General features: G+C 36.6%; 1 protein-coding gene and 2 non-coding genes across 4 annotated transcripts in view; 1 reads left to right on the top strand and 2 right to left on the bottom strand.

The window, feature by feature from the left end:
• LOC106087042 (alpha-tocopherol transfer protein-like) overlaps positions 1-22,921 on the bottom strand; it is a 76,860-nt gene that overhangs the window by 31,873 nt on the left and 22,066 nt on the right. The gene's annotated exons all lie outside the window — the stretch shown is intronic.
• Positions 20,782-20,899, top strand: Trnal-caa (transfer RNA leucine (anticodon CAA)). Its single transcript has 2 exons — positions 20,782-20,819; positions 20,855-20,899. It is a non-coding gene; the product is annotated as a tRNA-Leu (tRNA).
• On the bottom strand, positions 21,904-22,021 carry Trnal-caa (transfer RNA leucine (anticodon CAA)). Its single transcript has 2 exons — positions 21,984-22,021; positions 21,904-21,948 (listed from the first exon to the last, which is right to left on the bottom strand). It is a non-coding gene; the product is annotated as a tRNA-Leu (tRNA).

Below are 22,921 nucleotides of genomic sequence, written 5' to 3'. Positions count from 1 at the left end.
CATATATACACTAGCTGGCTCGGGACCTCTCCGCTGCTACTTCTTTTACTTTATATGGAACAAAACTAACTTTTGCAAATTTATTTTCGACAATTAAAGAGCTACGAAAAATAAAACATCTATATCGCTTGACTAATAGCATAACCAAATAAATGCCTTTATCTAAAACCCATATTATCTTTATTGGTCTACTCGGTCGCTCGAATGTTTTAGGGTCATTTAAGTTTGGATGTTAGATGAACTCCACTCCTAAAAAACTTTATTTGAGCTCGTTATTCCCATGGGGATTTTGGAATTGGGGAAGCTCCAGGGTGGTGGTAGGTGGGTTAAGGGGATGGTGCGGACCCTTAGTGTAGACTTCTGAAAGTGGGTATGAATTTCGTGGTCTACTTCCAAATACCTCTCATTTAAGCCCCATATTGCCATGATCGGTAAATATGTATGTCCGAATTAGGAGTGTTTTCGGGGGTGAGATGGTCCCCCAAACACTTAGACCTGAAAAAAATAAAGCATCGTTCTCTACTTTCAAATACCATTTATTTAAATCCCATATTTGTTTAAGGGGAGTTTATGGGATGAGGCGTTCCCCAAAACACTTGGCCCCAAAATTGTTTATCAAATTCGTGTTCTAATCTCAAAGACCTTTCATTTGAGCCACATATTGCCATGGTCGGTAAATTTTTACTCTTTGGAGGTTGTTTGTTTGGAGGAAGGGGCTTTGCGCTAAATATATGCTGTTTGTGGGGAAAATGTGTTTTGTGTTTTGGGGAAAAATATTGGTCCCGAAAGTGGGTATCAATTTCGTGCTCAACTCCCCAATACCTTTAACATTGAGATTGTCCGTAAAAATGTCCGATTTAGGGGTATTTTGGGTGTGGGGTGGTCCCCCAAACGTTTAGCCCTCAAAATTTTATCAGCATCATACTCCACTCTGAAATATCATTTATTCGAACCCCATATTGCCATTGGCCTCAAAATTGGGTATCAAATTCGTCTTTTAATCTTAAATACCTTTCTTAAGCCCCTTATTGCAGAAGTCAGCAAATATGTCCGGTTTGGGATATGAGCCCTAAAAACTATCAATACCGAACTCCACTCTCTTTAAGGCCCAAATTGGCATGGTGAGCTAATATGTCCTATTTGGGGGTTGTTATGGGGGGTGGATTGTCCTCTAGACAGTTTGTCTGGAATGGAATACCTTTCATTTGAGCCTCATATTCCCATAACCTGCAAAAATTTCCGGTTTAGGAGGTGTTTTGGGGAGTGGGGCGGCCACTCATTGACTTGGCCCTGAAAATATGTATCGGATTCGAGTTCCAATCTAAAATACCACTTTTTTCCCCATATTGTAATGGTCAGCAAATACGCCCTTTTTGGGTGATGTTATGGGGGTGGGGTGGCGCCATAGACACTTTTCCCCAATATTGATATCAGATTCATGCTTTTCTCCCAAATACCTTTTATTTTAGCCCCTATGGTCGTATAAATGTCCCCTTGGGGGGGTGTTTTTGGAGACGGGCGACCCCCAAACACTTGGTCCCACATTTGAATATCGCATTCGTATTCTACCCTCAAATACCTTTTATTGGAGCCCCATATTGCCATGGTCAGTAAATAAATCCTGTTTGGGGGGTGTTTTGGGGAAAGGGTGGACCCCAGAACTTGGTCCCGCATTTGAATACCAGATACGCATTCTACTTGCAAATACCTTTTATTGGAGTCCCATATTGTCATGGTCGGTAAATATATCCGATTTAGGGGTGTCTTGGGGGTTGGTGTGGTCCCCCAAACACTTGGCCCGAAAATTGGATTTAAGACATGTTTTCTAATTTTAAATACCTTTTTTTTGAGTTCCATATTGTCGTGATTGGTCTACATATATATTTGGTAGGTCTTGGGGTGGTGCGTCCCCCCTAGGTACTCCATCCGGAATTTGGATACCAAATTTTTGTTTTAAGGTTACTAGAAGAGATCATACAAAATTTCGCTTAAATGGCACCACCCATCTCAGAGATCTGGCGTTTCTGAAGATTGGGGTAAGGGGGAGCGCCCGCCCCTTCAGAAGTCAAAAAATTGAATACCCTATTTTCACCATTATGTACCATCTGTGATAATTTCCAGAAAATTGGTTCATCCGTTTTTGAGCCTATACGGAACAGACAAACAAACAAACCAACAAACAAAAATTGATTTTTAAATATAAGAAGAAGAAGCATGGATATGGTAAAGGCAAACCCACTGAAATAGCCCTTCACGACCTTGTCGGCTACATAGAGGGTTCTCTCGCTGTCAAGGTATATACAATGGTAACATTTCTTAAAATTGAAGGTGCTTTCAATAATGTAAAACCGACGTCAATCATGAAGGAGTTGGAGTTTCTAGGCATCAACTCTACCGTAAGAAAATTTATTAATAACTTACTAAAAGATGCATTACGGCAGGCTTGGGATCTGTGGATCTAAAAAGATGGGTCAGCAGAGGAACATCTCAAGGAGGTGTACCATCGCCTCTACTTTGGAATGTAGCCATTAACAATATATATTTGGCTCTGGAAGAAAAAGGTGTAAAAGTGGTCGCGTATGCTGATGACGTGGCAATTGCGGTTAGGGGAATGTTTCCCAGCACTCTAAGAGATATACTTCAGGAAGCTCTACGTGTAACCGCAAGTGGGCTACCGAAAGTGGGCTACCGAAAGTGGTCAAGGTATAAATCCGTGCAAGACAGAAATAGTTCTTTTCAGCAGGTGATACAAGTTGCCTACAGTGGCAGATGTCTCCTTGGGAGGAGAGAATGTTCCATTTACAGAAAGCACAAAATACCTAGGTGTTTGGCTGGACAGGAAATTGATCTTTCAAATCCAACATTTTGGAAAGAGCAAGAAAGGCAACTCTTGTCCCATACCACTGCAAGAGAGCCATTGGCAAAAGTTGGGGGGTGGTTTAGACCGCGAGTATATACTGCAGTTGTCAGAGCTATTATGCTATATAGTGTTGTGATCTGTTGGACGGCGCTTCAAAAGTACAACTACTGCTCAATACTTAACCGGATCCAAATTATGGCTTGTTTGTGCATCACAGCAGCACTTAGGACTACAACATCTGTTGCACAGAATTTAATGCTATATCTTATGTCTCTGGGCATTACGGTTAGACAAATTGCAGCGACCACTGCCGTGAGGTTAAGGAAGCTTTCTCATTGGAAAATATCCGATGTTCCAGACAGTGTTGATTACACCCTACCTGATCCGCTTTTTGATAAAAGGTACTGTACCACTATTCCTGATAGAACCGATTGGAACTATGATATCCCTGGTAACAGATGTTACATAGACTTTAATACGGATGGCTCCAAACTAAACGACCAGGTGGGCTTTAGAGTGTACTCTAAAGATCTAGAACTGGTCATATCGAAAAGGTTATCTGCTTGATCCTTGCAATTAAGGAAGTGGTGGAATGGACAGCCAGGCAATCATTAAATCCCTGGAGAACGTATTTCTGAACACAAATTCCACCCTCGACACTAGATCTCTCAACGAAAGGCTGAACAGTTCAAAATTCGCCTGTTCTTTATGCCGGGCCACAAAGATGCAAATGCAAATTTTAGCCATGAACATTCCGCTAAGGAACTGGGGCAAACTTCTCACATATCAATGAGTGCAGTCCGATTCAAGCTCAAGCTTAATGATAATGGACCTCCTTTTTGTAGGCGAGTCCGAACGGCGTGCCTCAGTGCGACACCTCTTTGGAGAGAAGTTTTACATAGCATAGTACCTGACAAATGTTGCCAGCATTAGGAAGGGGAAAACCACAGCTGAAAATTTTTTTGTGTTGGTCTCGCCAGGATTCGAATCCAGGCTTTCAGCGTCATATGCGGACATGCTAACCTCTGCGCTACGGTGGCCTCCGGGCCACAGAGATATCCCAGGGAATTGTAAAGAGGACGAGCTTGGGAAACTAGGAACTACCCTACACATTCCTGGGATACTGGAATCTTTGGGTATGCCTCGAGCAACATGTAAACTAAGTTTTCAGGAGCAGGCCCGAAAGACAACGACTAATAGATGATCACAAAGAAGGGGCTGTGAGCATTCCAAAACTATGTGGCATAATCTAGACTCATTGGCTAGAATAGAGTCTCAGTCATTGTGTCCGTCATGACAGGTCACTGTCTAATCGGAAAACATGAAAAACAGACTAAAGGTTGCCAGCAACGACTTTTGCAAAAACTGTGAGGACATCCAAAAATAAGAGACTATAGAACACCTTCAGTGTGTGTGTCCCGCACTAGCTGTCAGAAGGAGTTCCACTTTAGGTTCTCATTTCTTTGAGAAGCTGTCTGATTTAGCGGATGTGAACATTCGCAAATTATAGGACTTTTTAAATAGATCTGCATGGTTCAACGTTAGGAACTAGAAGGCATCTTCCATCTTCTGTTCCTGTGGTATCACATTGGACGAAAACATCTAAGTGAGTCTAATGGCAGACTGCCACTTAAACCTAACCTAATCTGGGTCAGGCAGAACCTTGAATACCCATTAACAAGTATTTTGCTGAAAACCTTCATACAAATGATCCCAAATCGATGAATGAATAAAGCTTAAGAAACAAAATAGGGGATGAAGTTTATATGGGAACTATTTCTAGAAGGATTTGAAGGAAAAAGATCATAAGTTGGATTTTTTGAACGCAATGCATGAGGGAGGATGTATAGGGTTAAACCCGACTCTACTCTATGCCTTAGAAAAGTTTTCTTTTTTTTTGAATTAAGGAATTAAGCCATCTTCTAATGGTCTTTTTAAACCAAAAACCTAAGAGAATTACATTTCATTCAACAATATGGTCTCATAATTAATTGCGAAGAAGAGATGTATGTCACTTTACCGTAGCAGTTATTCATTACATTCATTATATTATGCATCGATTCATATCTTTTACCTATGTAAATTTTACAAGTTAGTCCAAACTTAAATGTTTTTTTAATAATATTAAGGTCAGATGAGTAGGGCGACAGGTTTTTAAAGGTCAGTGTCATTCATATGTGAATCTCTAAAATCATTCTTAAAATCTAAAAGTATTATAAATCTTAGGGGAAAACTTGTTCCAACAGATTGTTATACCCACCAACGCACAGTGGGATAGAAACGAAAAAAATTATTAAAAAATATGCCATTAGAGATCAATAACTTTTTGAGGTGTTTTCGAGATCATGTGCATAAAATTCTAACAAATCTTCTAGAGATTTTGAATTTTGCAGATAAAGTGTCTTAAAAAAGCCAAAAATAAATTCAAACCGATTTTTTTTTACGAAAAGTCTTCTAAATACCCATTTCGGATAAGGAAAATTTCAAAATCGGCCATTTTTTACTAAATTTGCTACAAACAATGTTTGGTGAAAACATTTTTTGCATATGTTTAGGGGACAAATGAAGTAAAAAACCACATTAGCCCGAATAGGGCATCTCGGCTTTGCATTTTGAGAACTATAGGGGGTTTTCCAATTTCTTTGTAATTGCCTATTTTGAAGTACATCTAGCACCCGTTTAAGTTGTCATACTTTGTTCAAATTTCACTTAAAACGAATCTACAATATGCCCTCTTTACAAAAGAGGAACAAAAAGTAAAGCTATTTATTGGGTTGCCCAAAAAGTAATTGCGGATTTTTCATATAGTCGGCGTTGACAAATTTTTTCACAACTTGTGACTCTGTAATTGCATTCTCTCTTCTGTCAGTTATCAGCTGTTACTTTTAGCTTGTTTTAGAAAAAAGTGTAAAAAAGGTATATTTGATTAAAGTTCATTCTAAGCTTTATTAAAAATGCATTTACTTTCTTTTAAAAAATCCGCAATTACTTTTTGGGCAACCCAATAGAAACCCATAGGATGAGTGTATACTTTTCTAGTCATTCCGTTTGTAACACCTCGAAACATTGGTCTAGGCCCCATAAAGCATATACAATCTTGACCGTCCCGACATTGTGAGTCGATCTAGCCATGTCCGTCCGTCCGTCGAAATCACAATTGCGGCCAAACGCGTAAAGCTACGTGCCTGAAGTTTTGTACAGATACTTAATATCTGTAGGTTATTGGGGATTGCAAATGGGTCATATCGGTTTAGATTTGGATATAGCTCCCATATAAACCGATCTCCCGATTTGATTTCTTGAGCCCTTACCAGCCGCGATTTTTATAATAAATACAATAAAACCAGTAAGGAAAAGCAAAAGTTGGACGGTGCTGACTTTATAATACCCTACACCTACATTATAGGTACAAAGTGGAAACTATATCTAATTCTGAACCAATTTTGTTGGACCTCGGCGGATCTTTTTAGATGGGTTATTAAACAATCCGTATCAAATTTCAAGCAAATATGTTCAAACTGTAATAAATACGGTTGACAAATGACAACATTATTGTAAATTACCCAAAATCTGACGAATATATATATGCCAGCTATATCTAAATCTGAACCGATTTCGACCAAACTCGTTATATATTGTGGTAGTCGTCGAGGAAAGCGTTGAACATAATTTTGGGAAGATTGGTCAATAGATGCGCTTGCAGTGCCTGTAGAAGTGAAAGTCGGGCGATATACATATATGGTAGCTATATCTAAATCTGAACCGATTTCTATGAAATTCACCAGTAATATTGAGAGTCATAAGAAAATCCCTCCTGCCAAGTTTCGAGAGAATCGATTAAAAAATGAGCACTTTATTGCAATATTTCTCAAAATTGGAAGAATATATATGTGGCTGTTACATCTAAATCTGAACCGATTTCGACCAAACTCGTTATATGTTGTGGTAGTCGTCGAGGAAAGCACTAAACATAATTTTGGGAAGATTGGTCAATAAATACGCTTGCAGTGGCTCTAGAATTGAATATCGGGTGATATACATATATAGCAGTTATATCTAAATCTGAACTGATTTCTATGAAATTCACCAGTAATATTAAGAGTCATAAGAAATCGATTAACAAATGATCACTTAATTGCAATATTTCTCATAATCGTACGAACATATACATGGGAGCTATATGTTCGTTGTTGTTGTTGTAGCCAAATTTTCATGTGGAGTTGGCGATCCTCGTCATACTCCTGATGTGAGCAAACTCGTTCCGGTCCAAAGGACCGATCGCCGCGGGAACATGGTGGCCATTGGTTATTTAAAGGCACCAATAACTTGTCACATCGAGCCTCATATGCACTCAGTATTTGTGCAAGAGCCGGTGCTGCCCGGCCTCTCACTGAGACTCTCTCAGCTCGCTACCGCTGATTGACCGCGAATGCCGTCTGTCGAAATCACGATAAAGGTCGAACGCGTAAAGCTAACCGCTTTAAATTTTGCACAGATACTTCATATCGATGTAGGGCGTTGGGGATTGCAAATGGACCATATCGGTCCAGATTTAGATATAGCTCTCATATGAACCGATCGCCCGATTTGACTTCTGAGCCCCCGGAAGCCCCAATTTTTGTCCGATTTGGCTGAAAATTTGCACGTGGTTTTCTTTTACAACTTTCAACATCTTTGTTAAGTACGGTCCAAGCCGGTCTGTAACCTGTTATAGCTCCCATATAAACCGATCTCCCGGTTGGACTTCTTGAGGCCCTGGAAGCCTGAAATTTTGCATGTAGTGTTCTGTTATATGACTACCTACAACTGTGCCAAGTACGGTCCAAATCGGCCTTTAACCTGACAAAAGTTTGGTATGTAGAATTAAATTATGCCCTACAACTTAAGCAATCAAATCAATTTGTGTTTGTTTGTTTGTGTGTTCCTTATAGACTCAAAAAACGCTGAACCGATTTTCTTGAAATTTTCACAGAAGGTGCATAGTGAGCACGTGGTGAAAATAGGGTACTAAATTTTTTGATATCTAAAGGGGGGCGGACCCTTCCTCTAACCCTAACGCCAGGAACGCCAGATCTCGGAAATGGGTGGTGCGATTTAAACGAAATTATTTGTGATCTCTTAAAGTAACCTAAAAACTAAAAATTTGGTATTAAAATTCCGGATGGATGACCTAGGGGGGCCGCCCCACCCTCAAAACCTACCAATTATATACATAGGCCAATCACGACAGTATAGGACTCAAATGAAAGATATTTAAAATAAAAAAACGTATCTGATATCCAATTGTCGGACCAAATGTTTGGGGGACAACCCCGACCCCAAAACACCCCTTAATCGGACATATATACCAACCATGGCAATATGGGACTCAAATGAAAGGCATTCAAATGTGGGACCAAGTTTCTGGGGTTCAGGCCCTTCCCCAAACAGGACTTATTTGCTGACCGTGGCAATATGGGGCTTCAAAAAAAGGTATTTGAATATAGAATACCCATCTGATATCCAAATGTGGGACCAAGTGTTTGCCCCTCCCCCCCCCAAAAAAAAAAAAACCCTAAAGAGGACAAATTTACGACCATAGCAATATGTGGCTCAAATGAAAGATCATTGGGAGTTAAGCACGAATCTGATATCAAAATTCGGGAAAAAGTATCTATGGGGCCACCCCACACCCATAATACCCCCGAAACCGGTCATGTTTGCCGACTACGGAAATAAGGCGTTCAAATGAAAGGTATTTGGGAGTAGACCACGTATTGGATATCAACATTCGGGACCAAATGTCTAGGGGACGTCCCACCCCCATAACATCCCCCAAATAGGACGTATTTGCTCACCAGGACAAATTGGATATTCAAACCAGTGGAGATCGGTATTGATAGTTTTTAGTGCCTATACCCCAAACCGGACATATTTGCTGACTTTTGCAATAAGGGGTTTAAATGAAAGGTATTTGAGATTAGAAAACGAATATATCCAATTTCGAGGACAATGGCAATATGGGGTTCAAATAAATGATAAAGGGTGATTTTTTTGAGGTTAGGATTTTCATGCATTAGTATTTGACAGATCACGTGGGATTTCAGACATGGTGTCAAAGAGAAAGATGCTCAGTATGCTTTGACATTTCATCATGAATAGACTTACTAACGAGCAACGCTTGCAAATCATTGAATTTTATTACCAAAATCAGTGTTCGGTTCGAAATGTGTTCATTCACCGTTCAGCGATGAGGCTCATTTCTGGTTGAATGGCTACGTAAATAAGCAAAATTGCCGCATTTGGAGTGAAGAGCAACCAGAAGCCGTTCAAGAACTGCCCATGCATCCCGAAAAATGCACTGTTTGGTGTGGTTTGTACGCTGGTGGAATCATTGGACCGTATTTTTTCAAAGATGCTGTTGGACGCAACGTTACGGTGAATGAACACATTTCGAACCGAACACTGATTTTGGTAATAAAATTCAATGATTTGCAAGCGTTGCTCGATAGTAAGTCTATTCATGATGAAATGTCAAAGCATACTGAGCATCTTTCTCTTTGACACCATGTCTGAAATCCCACGTGATCTGTCAAATACTAATGCATGAAAATCCTAACCTCAAAAAAATCACCCTTTATATAGATGTATCAGAATATTGCAGGGTTAAGTGTTTGGGGGACTACCCCCTCCCCAAAAAACCCCTAAATCGGGCATATTTACCGACCATGTCAATATGGGGCTCAAATGAAAGGTATTGGGGAATAAAGCACGAAATTGATACTAACTTTCAGAACCAACTTTCTAGGGGGCCTATTCCTTTTCCAAAATACCCCACAAACAGCAATTATTCACTGACCGTCGCAATATGGGGCTCAAATAGAGGTATTCGGGAGTAGAATAAGAAACTGATATCCAAATGTAGGACCATGTTTTGGGGCACCACTCCTTCCCCTCAAATGAAAGGTAATTGAGATTAGAAAACGAATTTGATTACCAATTTTGGGGCCAAGTGTTTGGGGGACGCCTCATCCTATAAACTCTCCTTAAAACAATGGCAATATGGGATTTTAATAAATTTTATTTGAGAGAAGAGCACGATGCTTATATTTTTTTCAGGACCAAGTGTCTGGGGGACCAGCTTACCCCCAAAAATACTCCTAATGACACTCCATGAGAATATGGGGCTGAAATAAAGTATTTTAAGAATGAAGTACATCTAACATCCAAACTTAAATGAGCCTAAACTCTCCGAGCGAATTCGTAAACCACTAAAGATCATATGGGATTCAAATTAAGGCATTTATACTATGTTATGTTATACTGCTAGTTAAGCGATATGCATATACTATTGTCGTAGCAAAAGCTCGTTAATTGTCGAGAACAAATATTCAAAGGATAATTTTGTTCCATATGAAGTAAAAGAAGGCGCAGCGGAACGGACTCGGCCCAGCTAGTTTTGTATAAATATTTAGCAGTATCCATGGTGGTGGGTTCCCAAGATTCGGCCCAGCCGAACTTAGCCCACTTTTACATGTTTTTAACTATTTTATTTATTTTTTTTTTTACAGTTAAAAAAAAAATATTCCTCAGTGTCCTCTTGAAGCTGTGTTCGAAACTAAATTTAGGTTAAGATTGCAAGTATCTACAGTTTAGAGCGAAAACCTTTTGTTCATTTATAAAATATCATGAGTTTCTGGAAAACCGCATGCCTGTACTTGCCTTTCGTTTCTTTGTAATTTGCAACAGAATATTTTAATCTTCTTGTTTTCTGGAAAAGTTCTGTGTGACAAAATGTTGGAAAATATTATTCCCACTAATAGCACTCACCCCACAAATGAAACATTACGCATTTACAAATTAATAAAGCCTAAGAGCTTTCTTATGAACTTTGAGATGGGTAAGAGTTTTTAAGAAAAACCCCATAGTTGACCATATGTAGTTGTTAATATTAAAAACAAAACACTTTGTTTATTTTTTAATATTCTTATTAACATAACGAGTCGCTCAAAGAGAAATGGTAATTGAAGATGTTCAAGCTTAAATAAGCCGTAGAATTGATTTTTTTTGTAAATGTACTAATTTAAACTAATTCAAAATAAAGTTGTTCTGCTGATGAAAATGTTAAATTTCCCTCTTCCTAAATTTGAATGTTTACGAGGGCTGTTCGGAAACTTCGTAGCCTAGCACAAAAGCGCGGTATAAACAGAAAAAAGTTAAGTGTTTTGGAAACTTCCATCTCTGTTATGAACATGTTAAATTTTGTTTCGATCTGGCAACTCCTTCATGTAGAAACAGGTGTTCACAAAAGAAGCATCCGCGATTTGTCATTAAATATTTACATAAAAAAGGTTTATCGGGACAAGAAATTCGTAATGATATGGTGAATTCAAAATAAAGTTGTTCTGCTGATGAAAATGTTAAATTTCCCTCTTCCTAAATTTGAATGTTTACGAGGGCTGTTCGGAAACTTCGTAGCCTAGCACAAAAGCGCGGTATAAACAGAAAAAAGTTAAGTGTTTTGGAAACTTCCATCTCTGTTATGAACATGTTAAATTTTGTTTCGATCTGGCAACTCCTTCATGTAGAAACAGGTGTTCACAAAAGAAGCATCCGCGATTTGTCATTAAATATTTACATAAAAAAGGTTTATCGGGACAAGAAATTCGTAATGATATGGTGAATGTGTTAAGTGAAAGTGCTCCGTCACATGCAACAGTAAACAAGTAAGAGCGTGCTAAATTCGGCCGGGCCGAATCTTATAGACCCTCCACCATGGATCGCAATTGTCGAGTTCTTTGCCTGATATCTCTTTTTTAAGAAAACAAAGAATAATGAATAAGAACTGTTATGATATTGGAGCTATTTTTTCTAAAGCAAGCTAAAAGGAACAGCTGATAACTGACAGAAGAAAGAATGCAATTACAGAGTCACAAGCTGTGAAAAAATTTGTCAACGCCGACTATATGAAAAATCCGCAATTACTTTTTGGGCAACCCAATATATCAAGTTATAGTCAGATTCGGACGGTAAATGAATGCTAAACATTGTAGAAGTCATTGTGTAATATTTCAGTTCATTCGGATAAGAATTGCGCGTTGTAGGGGCTCAAGAAGCAAAATGATAGGTTTATATGGGAGCTGTATCAAGCTATTGATCGATTCAGACCATATTAGACACGTATGTTGAAAGTCATGAGAAAAACCGTTGTACAAAATTTCGGCCAAATCGGATGAGAATTGCGCCCTCTAGTAGCTCAAGAAGTCAAGATCGCAGATCGGTTTATATGGCAGCTATATCAGGTTATGTACCGATTTGTGCCATGCTTTCGACAGACAGACTCCAAGAAACCCATGGTACGACCAAGAGTGTCGAGATGCTACTGAAGCCAAGAATGCAGCATATAGATCAACCCTGCAATCAGTAGCAACGATGCCAGATGAAGGAGAGGTATCGTGAGAAAAGGAGAGAGGAGAAACGTCTATTCCGCAGAAAAAAAGGGAATGGAAAGACGTAAGTGTGAGCGAATTGAGATGTACATGGGTCAGAATGAAGTCCGGAAATTCTACCAAAGAATTAAACATCAAACCGATGGCTTTGGTGCAGGCACAACCTCCTGCACAAGAAGAAAATCTGGTAACTGACACTGATAACATGCTGAGGATATGGAAAGAACATTTTAACCAACTGCTAGTGTCCGATGTTGGTGGCGAAGAGGATACCGCAGAACCAATCCCTGATGATGGTATAGAATGTTTACCTCCTAGTAAGGATGAGGTCCAAGTAGCAGCGACCCGACTGAAGAACAACAAGGCAGCAGGAGCCGACGGAATACCCGCTGAACTATTTTAAGACCGGAGGCGACACGCTGATAAGGCGTATGTATTATCTTATCTGCGCAATCTGGCTAGAAGAACGCATACCCGATGATTGGAACCTCAACATAGTATGTCCCGTACACATGAAAGGGGACAAGACGGAATGTGCCAACTACAGAGGAATAAGTCTCCTCCCCATCGCATACAAGATACTCACGAGCGTACTTTGTGAAAGATTGAAACCTAAAGTCAGTGAGATAATTGGGCTCTATCAATGCGGCTTTAGACCTGGTAAATCCACCCTAGACCAGATATTCACACTGCGCCAAATCCTGGAAAAGACCCGAGAAGGACAAATCAACACCTACCATCTCTTAGTTGACTACAAAGCCGCCTTTGATACTCCTTTACGTTCAAAGGTATTTCAAGCCATGTCTGAGTTTGGTATCCCTGCATTAATAAAACTCTGCAGGATGACGCTTGCTGATACGCGTTCCTCAGTAAGAATAGGAAAGAATCTCTCCAAACCATTTAATACCAAACGAGGTTTCAGACAAGGAGATAGCCTATAGTGTGCAGCCTATCTTTAACATCCTGCTGGAGAAGATTATACGAGATGCAGATGTGAATAGAAATGGCACACTAATCACAAGAGAACACATGCTACTCGCCTATGCCGACGACATCGATATCATAGGTCAGTCACCGGAAGTAGTAACTGCAGCCTTTGAAAGAATCGAAAGAGAGTCAGTGAAAATGGGTGAGGCTGTAAATGAAGATAAGACGAAATGGATGGTTTCAGCTCCCAAAAAGCCTTGCACAACCGAGCAGATAAAGAAAATGGAGAAAGTTGGGAACCACAACTTTGAGACAGTCAGTAACTTTATCTACCTCGGCAACGCCGTAACCGAAACGAATGACACCAGTTTTGAGATTAAGCGAAGAATAATACTGTCAAACAGATGCTACTTTGGACTAAGTAAGCAGTTTAGAAACAAGGCCACCTCTCGACAGACGAAGACTACACTATACAAGACACTGATACTACCCGTGCTGTTATATGGTTCTGAAGCATGGGTACTTGTGAAAGCAGATGAGGCATGGCTTGGAGAATTTGAGAGAGAGATTCTTCGTAAAATATTGGGTTGCCCAAAAAGTTATTACGGATTTTTCATTTAGTCGGCGTTGACAAATTTTTTCACAGCTTGTGACTCTGTAATTGCATTCTTTCTTCCGTCAGTTATCAGCTGTTACTTTTAGCTTGCTTTAGAAAAAAAGTGTAAAAAAAACTATATTTGATTAAAGTTCATTCTAAGTTTTATTAAAAATGCATTTACTTTCTTTTAAAAAATCCGCAATTACTTTTTGGGCAACCCATATATGGACCAGTTTGCGTTAACGGAGAATATAGGCGACGTATGAACCACGAGCTGTATGATGACGATAGCATAGTTACACGCATCAAAATCAACGGCTGCGTTGGCTAGGTCATGTTGTCAGAATGGATGAAGAAGCTCCAGCAAAGAAGTCTTTTGAAGGCAAACACGGTGGTACACGCAAACCGAGAAGACTAAAAGCCCGATGGAAAGATCAAGTTGTGGGATACACCTCGAAACTTGATGTCAGAGATTTTAGAATGAGCGCAGAAGATCGAGGCGCTTGGAACGCCATTCTACGTTCGGCTAGTGGAACAAATATTCTGTCGTAGCCAATTAAAGTAAATAAAATTGGGTTGCTTAATTTAAACGTGGTCATACAATCATTGAAGATGAACCACGTAGTGGACGTCAAAAAACAACAACAACGAATAAAAATGCGTTAAATAGCTAATATCATGGACATCTCAAATGATCGAGTCCATTTAATATTGCATGAAGAACTACAGATGAAAAAGCTTTCTACAAGATGGGTGCCGCATTTGTTAACAGTCGACCAAAAAACGCATAAGAATGAACATTTCTCAAGCTTGTTTGGATCGTTTTAGGCGAAATAAAATGGATTTTAAGCGTCGTTTCATAACTGTTGATGAGACATGGATCCACCACTATAATCCAAAATAAAATTTCAAACTATGGACTGAAGCTGGAGGAAGTGCCCCAAAGAAGGCAAAAACAATTCAATCGGCTGGTAAGGTTATGGCAACGGTTTTTGGAACTTCAAAGGTATTTTATTGATTGTATCATTGCAACCTTTTGGAACAATTAAATGTACAAATTCGAGAAAAACGTCCTGGCTTACAACACGAAAAAAATAATTTTTCATAAAGACAACGCACAAGAGTGTTTTAACAACGGCTAAAATCAACGAATTAAAGTACGTGTTGCCACCCACCTTATTCTCCTGATTTAGCTCCCAGTGAATTTTACCTGTTCCCAAATCAAAAAAAAAAAAAAAATCCTTGCTGGCAAGCGTTTAACCTCAAATGAAGATGCAATTACAGTTGTAAACCGCTATTTTGAATAGAATTGCTAGATACGCGTTGGACTAAGTGTATGAAGTTTCAGGAGATTATATTGAAAAATAAATATATTTTTGAAGAACTAACTATTCTCTTTCATTGATAGGCTAAGAAGTTTCCGGACCGCCCTCGTAAGTATCAAAGCAAAGACATCCCAGTTTTAACTACCAAGTTAGTTCAGTGGCATTCACTTCATTATAATAGAAAGAATAGGTTTGATCCAAAGTTCAATTAAATGTTAATCTTGGCTTTTGTGTTAAATTTCAAATGCTGAGAAAACCGCAATAAAAAAATCTCACTTCATAATTCGCAGAATATTCATACTCACATGACAATAGTTGAAAAACTAGTTGGAGAGGAAAAATCTTATATTTCGTAATACGTTTCTACAATTGTTGCATTTAACTTCTTAATCAACAGTACAGACACACAAATATAAATGAGTATATACTCGCTTATATATTTTTTGGCATACTTAACAAAATGTTGTAGAGAGTCAAAGTAAAACCACCAAAAATGACTTATTGAGATATCATAAGGTGGGTACCATGGGTCGGGTTTTTAATACTACTAGCCCACGCTTCGCTATGCCTTCTTCAATAGACAGAATAAAAATTCTCTTATATTCATAATCTCAACTCATAGGTGTATCTTGGCTTCAAATATACTCCACATTGTTGGCATACACTACTTGCCAATACTATTCGGTTGAATGCAGTGCATATTTCAAAAAGTTAAGATTGTGCAGCCACACAGGCACTTTACCCAAAATATTCCTTTTTATACCCACCACCGAAGGATGGGGGTATATTCATTTTGTCATTCCGTTTGCAACACATCGAAGTGTCCATTTCCGACTCTATAAAGTATATATATTTGTGATCACCGTTAAAATCTAAGACTATCTAGCCATGTCCGACCGTCTCTCTGTTGAAATCACGCTACAGTCTTTAAAAATAAAGATATTGAGCTGAAACTTTGCACAGATACTTTTTTTTCTATAAGCAGGTTAAGTTCGAAAATGGACTATATCGGACTATATCTTGATATAGCCCCCATATAGACCAGTCCACCGATTTAGGGTCTTAGGCCCATAAAAGCCTTGTTTAGAGCCTTTAAATGTGGATGGAACAAAATTTGACACTACTGCCATATATGCTTCATTTGAGTATCATATTGCCATTATTGGGCTACATGTCAACTTGTATTTACTCTATTCTCAAATACCTTGAATTTTAAGCAAATCACATAGTGTAAGCAAAATTGCTGTACCCTCTGTTCTTTTCTTGTTTTAACTCTCCGCCAACTATTGGGTTGCCCAAAAAGTAATTGCTGATTTTTTAAAAGAAAGTAAATGCATTTTTAATAAAACTTAGAATAACCTTTAAACAAATATACTTTTTTTACACTTTTTTTCTAAATCAAGCTAAAAGTAACAGCTGATAACAGACAGAAGAAAGAATGCAATTACAGAGTCACAAGCTGTGAAAAAATTTGTCAACGCCGACTATATGAAAAATCCGCAATTACTTTTTGGGCACCCCAATATTATATTTATTATGTGCATAGTGTGACGACACAATTAGTTACTTTGACTCCTTTTAATGTTTATTTCAATTTTGAAATCAGTGCGTTACCAAAGTTGTATTTAACTGTTGCCAAATTATAAAACAGCAGAAGTCATTGTCCATAGCCGCAGCTTAAGCTACTGACTGACCTTACTACCAAATAGGGTCACATGCATTACACCAGCGCACCAATAGTGACCTCTTTTAGCATACTCTTTCTCTCCAATATACCAGTCATCTTACGGACGCCTCAAACCTATAGCGAAGGGTATAATACAAATAAAGAACACACTATGGTACCAGTGACACCAGTTTAAACTTAATGAATTGAAATCCAATAGTTTGTTGCATATTTTTAGGATGTACTGTTATTTGTATTGCTTTGTATATTACACTGCCTAAAACTATGCTTCAAAGTTAAATAACACCTACGTAAATTGAACGACAAATCGCAAATACCAAGTGAAGTTGTCATTATTCAATTCATGTATGGAGGTTCAATTTAATGCATGATGTCATAAAAGAAACTGGGGCTCAATTCTCTTTGCATGAAAACACAAAACGAAAAGTTTCTTTTACGTTTTCATAGCATATCTGATTCCTGATTTGGTATGGTGTTTTAAGGCCGCAGTAGCCACAATTTAGGTCCTATCGTGTGAAATTCTTACAAGGTTCTATTCAGTATTTCAAAAGTTATACAAAATTAAAGTATGAGATTTCAACATAAGTTTCATGTGTTATAAGTAATATGTACGTAAGTTCGGTGGTGTAGGGTATTATATAGTCGGCTCCGCCCGACTTTTTCCTTTCCTTAGGGTTTTTTTTAATTTGTATCCAAAGAACAATTTCAACTAAAATGTTTGGGAAAATCAAGTTTTGCGGTAATTTTTATAAAACCAGAATTTTGGGGAAATTTTCAGATAAAATCAAAGTTTTGTGGACATCATGCAATAATTCGTTATAAAAAATCGCATTTGTATTAATTTTCTCACAATTATTAAAGAAGAAGTTGTCCACAAAATTTTTTATAAAATTTTAAATTTGCAAACATTTTACAATAAAAACAAAATTTTTTATACCCTTAACTATAGGATGGGAATATACTAATTTCGTCATTCTGTTTGTAAGTCCTTGAAATATTCGTCTAAGAACCCATTAAGTACAGCGGTCAAAAAAAGTATTCATCATTAGCAAAATTGATAATAAATTCACTTATTTTGGGTAATTGAAGAAAATTTAAAGTAAACAAATAATGCAGTTTTGTGCAATAGTTTATTTTTCGAAATATGTTTTAAAATAAATTCAAAAAATAAATTTAATTAGCGCAAAAAATGCAATTTTATATAATAACACCAAAAACAGAACAAAAAAAGTATTCATCATTGATGTGCTATCATCAAAGTCAAATTCAAATATTATTTGGGAATCCCCCTTTTCTGTTTTATTTAGTAAAGGAGGCTTTGCCCTTGACAGCAAATATTTAATTTCATTGAAAATATAGTTTTTGTCAAAATGGGTCGTAAGCAAAACGAGGTTTCTGATGAGGTAAAAGTTTTGATAATAAAACACCACAGGAATGGTTTAACTCAAAAAACTATCAGTGAAATATTAAATAGACCACGATCTACTATACAATCCATCATCAGAAAGTGGACAGAAACGAAAACTGTTGACAATAAACCAAGATCTGGTCGACCAAAAGCACTTTCAGTTGGAGATGTGCGTTGGCTAGTGCGGCAAGTTCAGAAAACTCCGAAGACAAATGCGACCATTCTTCGTAAAAACACTATGGAATATTTAGGGAAGGAAGTTACTACACAAACAATTCGAAATACACTCAAAATGCATAGTTACAGAGGAAGAACTGCACGTAAGAAGCCCTTTATAAATAAAATAAACCGAGTGAAAAGGCTAAACTTCGCAAAAATGTATGTAAAACAGCCCGAATCATTTTGGAAAACAGTCATTTTTGCAGACGAGAGCAAGTTTAATCTTTTTGGGTGCGATGGAAAGGTCATAGTGTACAGAAAACCAAATACAGAGCTTGAAGAACGAAACACAGTTGCTACTGTAAAACATGGTGGAGGTGGTTTAATGGTTTGGGGGTGTATGGCGGCTTCAGGAGCGGGAAATCTTGAAATTATTAATGGAGTAATGGATCATAAGTATTACATTGACATTTTAAAGAGGAATTTAAAAGATAGTGCTGTAAAACTTGGGCTTGGTAATAACTTTCAATATTATCAAGATAATGACCCCAAACATTCTGCTTTAAATACCAAGATGTGGATGCTGTATAACTGCCCCAAAGTCATTAAAACTCCTCCTCAAAGTCCCGACTTGAACATCTTTGGGAACATCTCGAACGCAAATTGAGAACGCGCAATTTTTCGAGCAAGAGTCAAATGCAACAGGTGATAATGGAGGAATGGACTAATATAGACCAAAATATAACCGCTAAATTAGTCCAATCGATGTCAAACCGTTTAATAGAAGTTATAAGACGCGGTGGTCGAATAACAAAGTATTAATTTTTTTAAATTATGTTATTTATTTTTTTGTTTTTTTGCAATGATGAATACTTTTTTTGTTTAATTTTTTGTGTTCAGCTGTAAAATGGCCCTTTTTGTTCCAATAAATACAATTTTTTTCTTTAAAAACAATGAAATTGTGTACATATATATCACACAAGCACTACTGCATCATTAGTTTAACATGTTTTTATTCCAATTGTCTTTTGTAGACTTATTAAAAAAAAAAACATTGAATGATGAATACTTTTTTTGACCGCTGTATATATATTCTTGATCGTCAAGACATTTTAAGTCAATCTAGCCATGTCCGTCCGTCTGCCTGTCGAAAGCACGCTTACTTTCGAAGAAGTAAAGCTAGCCGCCTGAAATTTTGCACAAATACTTCTTATTAGTGAAGGTCGTTTGGGATTGTAAATTAGTCATATTGGTCTATATTTTGATATAGGTGCCATATAAACCGATCATGGATCTTGACTTGATCCTCTAGAGAGCGCAATACTTGTTCGATTTGACTGAAATTTTGCACGCGGTGTTTTGGTATCACTTCCATCAACTGTGCTAAGTATGGTTTAGATCGGTTCATAACCTGATATAGCTGCCATATAAACCGATCATGCGTCTTGATTAGTTCAGCTTTTAGAGGACGCAATTCTTATCCGATTTGGCCGTAATTTTGCGCATGGTGATTTCCAACAACTGTGCTAAGTATGGTTCAAATCAGTCCATAACCTTATATAGCTGTCATATAAACCGATCTGGGGTTTTGACTTCTTGAGCCTATAGAGGGTGCAACTCTTATCCGATTTGGCTGAAAATTTGCATGACGTGTTTTATAATGACCTCCAATAACTTGCCAAATAAGGTTCAAATCGGTCCATAATCTAATATAGATGTCATATAAACCAATATGGGATCTTGACTTCTTGAGTCTCTAGACCGTGACCTCCAACATAAGTGTCAAATATGGTCTGAATGGGTCTGTAGTCTCATACAGCTCCCCTATATACCGATCTCTCTATTTAACTTCTTAAGCCCCTAAAGGGATTCTTATTCGATTTGAATGAAATTTTACACAATGACTTCTACTCTGGTCTCCAACATTCAATTCAACTAGCAAAGCACTTCTTTTCTTTTATCCATTGTTTGCCTAAAGAGAGATACCGGGAAAATAACTCGACAAATGAGATCCATGGTGAAGGATATATAAGATTCGAACCGGCCGAATTTAGCACGCTTTTACTTGTTTTTTTTTTTTAATTTTTGGTATCTCATCTAGGCAATCTCTCCTTGCTAAGAACCATTATCGTTGTAATTAAAGTCCAAATCCCATAGGTGGTAATTAATGTAAAGATAAAAATTTATCTTGGTTGAAAACTCGATATTCGATGAAAATTAAATCTTTTAAATCATCAAAAATTATCTATGAATCTTAAATATCTTCAACATTTTATAAAAAGAGAAGATTTTGCTAAAATTTCCTGTAATAATAATATAAATTGCTAACACCTAAATTAAAAAAAAATCCATATCACTGGCAGTCATTTAGACAGTTGGCGTATAACATGTCAGGATGGCCGAGCGGTCTAAGGCGCCAGACTCAAGAGCAATCTTGCCGTAAAAGCAACGGTTACTGAGCGTTCTGGTCCTCTCTGAGGGCGTGGGTTCAAATCCCACTTCTGACAAAATGCTTTTTTTAATAAAAATGCTTTTTTAATAGGCAAAAACAAAAATGATTAAGTATTATTAAATAAATAGACAAAATTAGCTGCGTAGGTTCAAATCCCACAGATGACAAGATAATTGTTTTTATTTGAATAATTTTTTAATGCATAAAATTTTTTTTAATGTTATCGAATAAAAATATTTAATAATTTTAAAATAATATTTAATTTAATATTTAAAAAAAAATTTAAAAAAATATTTAATTTAATATTTAATTTAATATTTAAAAAAATATTTAAATTAATATTTAAAAAAATATTTAATTTAATATTTAAAAAAATATTTAATTTAAGATATAAAATATAGTTTTAAAAGAAAAATATTTTTTTTTCGATACTGTTATTTTAAAACCAGTCTACATAAAATAACAAAAAGCTGACTTTTGCATATTTCCTAATCAAATTAAATTAAAAGTCATAAAAATGAAAAAAGATTTTTCAAAATATTTCGTAATTATTTTTAATAAAATATTCTTTAAAATTTTAATTATTAATTCTGTTGTTTTTTTTTTAATTTTAAATGAAAATTTTTCTTTATAATATGTTAATGTTAATGTTTTTTTTATTTCAAATTTTATTTTTAGTGTTTTTTTTTATTATCTTTTTCTTAAATTTTTTTTTTAAATTTTTTCAATACTTAATTTTTTTAATATTCTTCTGAAAATTTTTTCAAAATGTTTGTTTAAGAAATACTTTTTAAAATTAAAAAAAATGAAATATTTTTATTTAGTTTTTATAATATTTTTCTCAATTTTTTTATTTCCATGATTCATATTAATTTATTTAAGAATATGGCATACTTTACCGTTCTGGTTGATTTCGCATTTAAGCATTGACATTTTTTCTTTTATTTTACTTTTAAAAATAAAGTATTGCCGAGCATTAAGTTTATTGTTTTTCACAAGTATAATATTAAAGCAAGTTTTTCACTTATAAAAAATTTATTTTATAAAAAAAAATATTTTTGTCAGGAGTGGGATTTGAACCCACGCCCTCAGAGAGGACCAGAACGCTCAGTAACCGTTGCTTTTACGGCAAGATTGCTCTTGAGTCTGGCGCCTTAGACCGCTCGGCCATCCTGACTTGTTGTGTGCGACAAGCTAAAGTGTAGTTTTGTTCACAATATCATTGATTAATGGTTTCGTTTGTTACCGTACCACAAAACAACGAAACGAAGAGAATGCTATTTACGAAGAGAGTCGAAAGGCAAGAGTAGTGTATAAATAAAAATAGCCCATACTCAGCAGTCATTCATAACAAAGTTGTCGTGGGCTTGCAACAGTTTGGGTATTCTGATTGTGGCGGGAGTCGTAGAGCGGGGAAAGCAAATTTTTATTCTGAAAGTGTTTACGAACAACACACACTCACACGCACCATTATAATATCATGTTTAATGATATGTACTACATGAGAATTCGCATTCCAGCAACATTGTTCGATGTGAAAGCATGATGTTTTAGGAAGTGCGCAGCTAACATTGTATATATCAAAATATTAGATAATTAAAATACAAACTTTGTTGGAGAGGCAATTTTATGTATTGTGTTTTATTTGCAATTCATATAATTAGGGTAATAAGTTGGTGTTTAACTCAAGGGCTTTTAAAAGTTTTTTTTGAGAACAGTGGGAAAAAACTGCATTAGGGAAATTATATCACTAGTTTAAGGAAAGCCGTTATATAAATCCAATGTAATGTAGAACGAAACATGCATTTGTTTTCGCAGATACTATATTTAAAGCAAATCGGAAATTAAGTCTCTGTAAGCCAAAAGGTATTATGTACGTGGTAGTCCAAAAACCACCTGGGTGGGTTAAACACATATTTTTGGAAAAATCTGGTGTACCTACACATAGTCCATGAAGTCTGCGTTCATGTGACAATTTCTTTTTTAATGATTAAAAAACAACATAAAAAATAAATGAAGTTAAGTTTTGTTGTATATGTTGTTTCTTTATATTTCTTAAATTAGAAAACAAAAATAA

This window comes from Stomoxys calcitrans, chromosome 3 (assembly GCF_963082655.1).
Source record: "Stomoxys calcitrans chromosome 3, idStoCalc2.1, whole genome shotgun sequence".
Taxonomy (NCBI): Eukaryota; Metazoa; Arthropoda; class Insecta; order Diptera; family Muscidae; genus Stomoxys; species Stomoxys calcitrans.
Note: the sequence above shows the minus strand (reverse complement) of the source record. Positions and strands in the feature narration are given on the sequence as shown.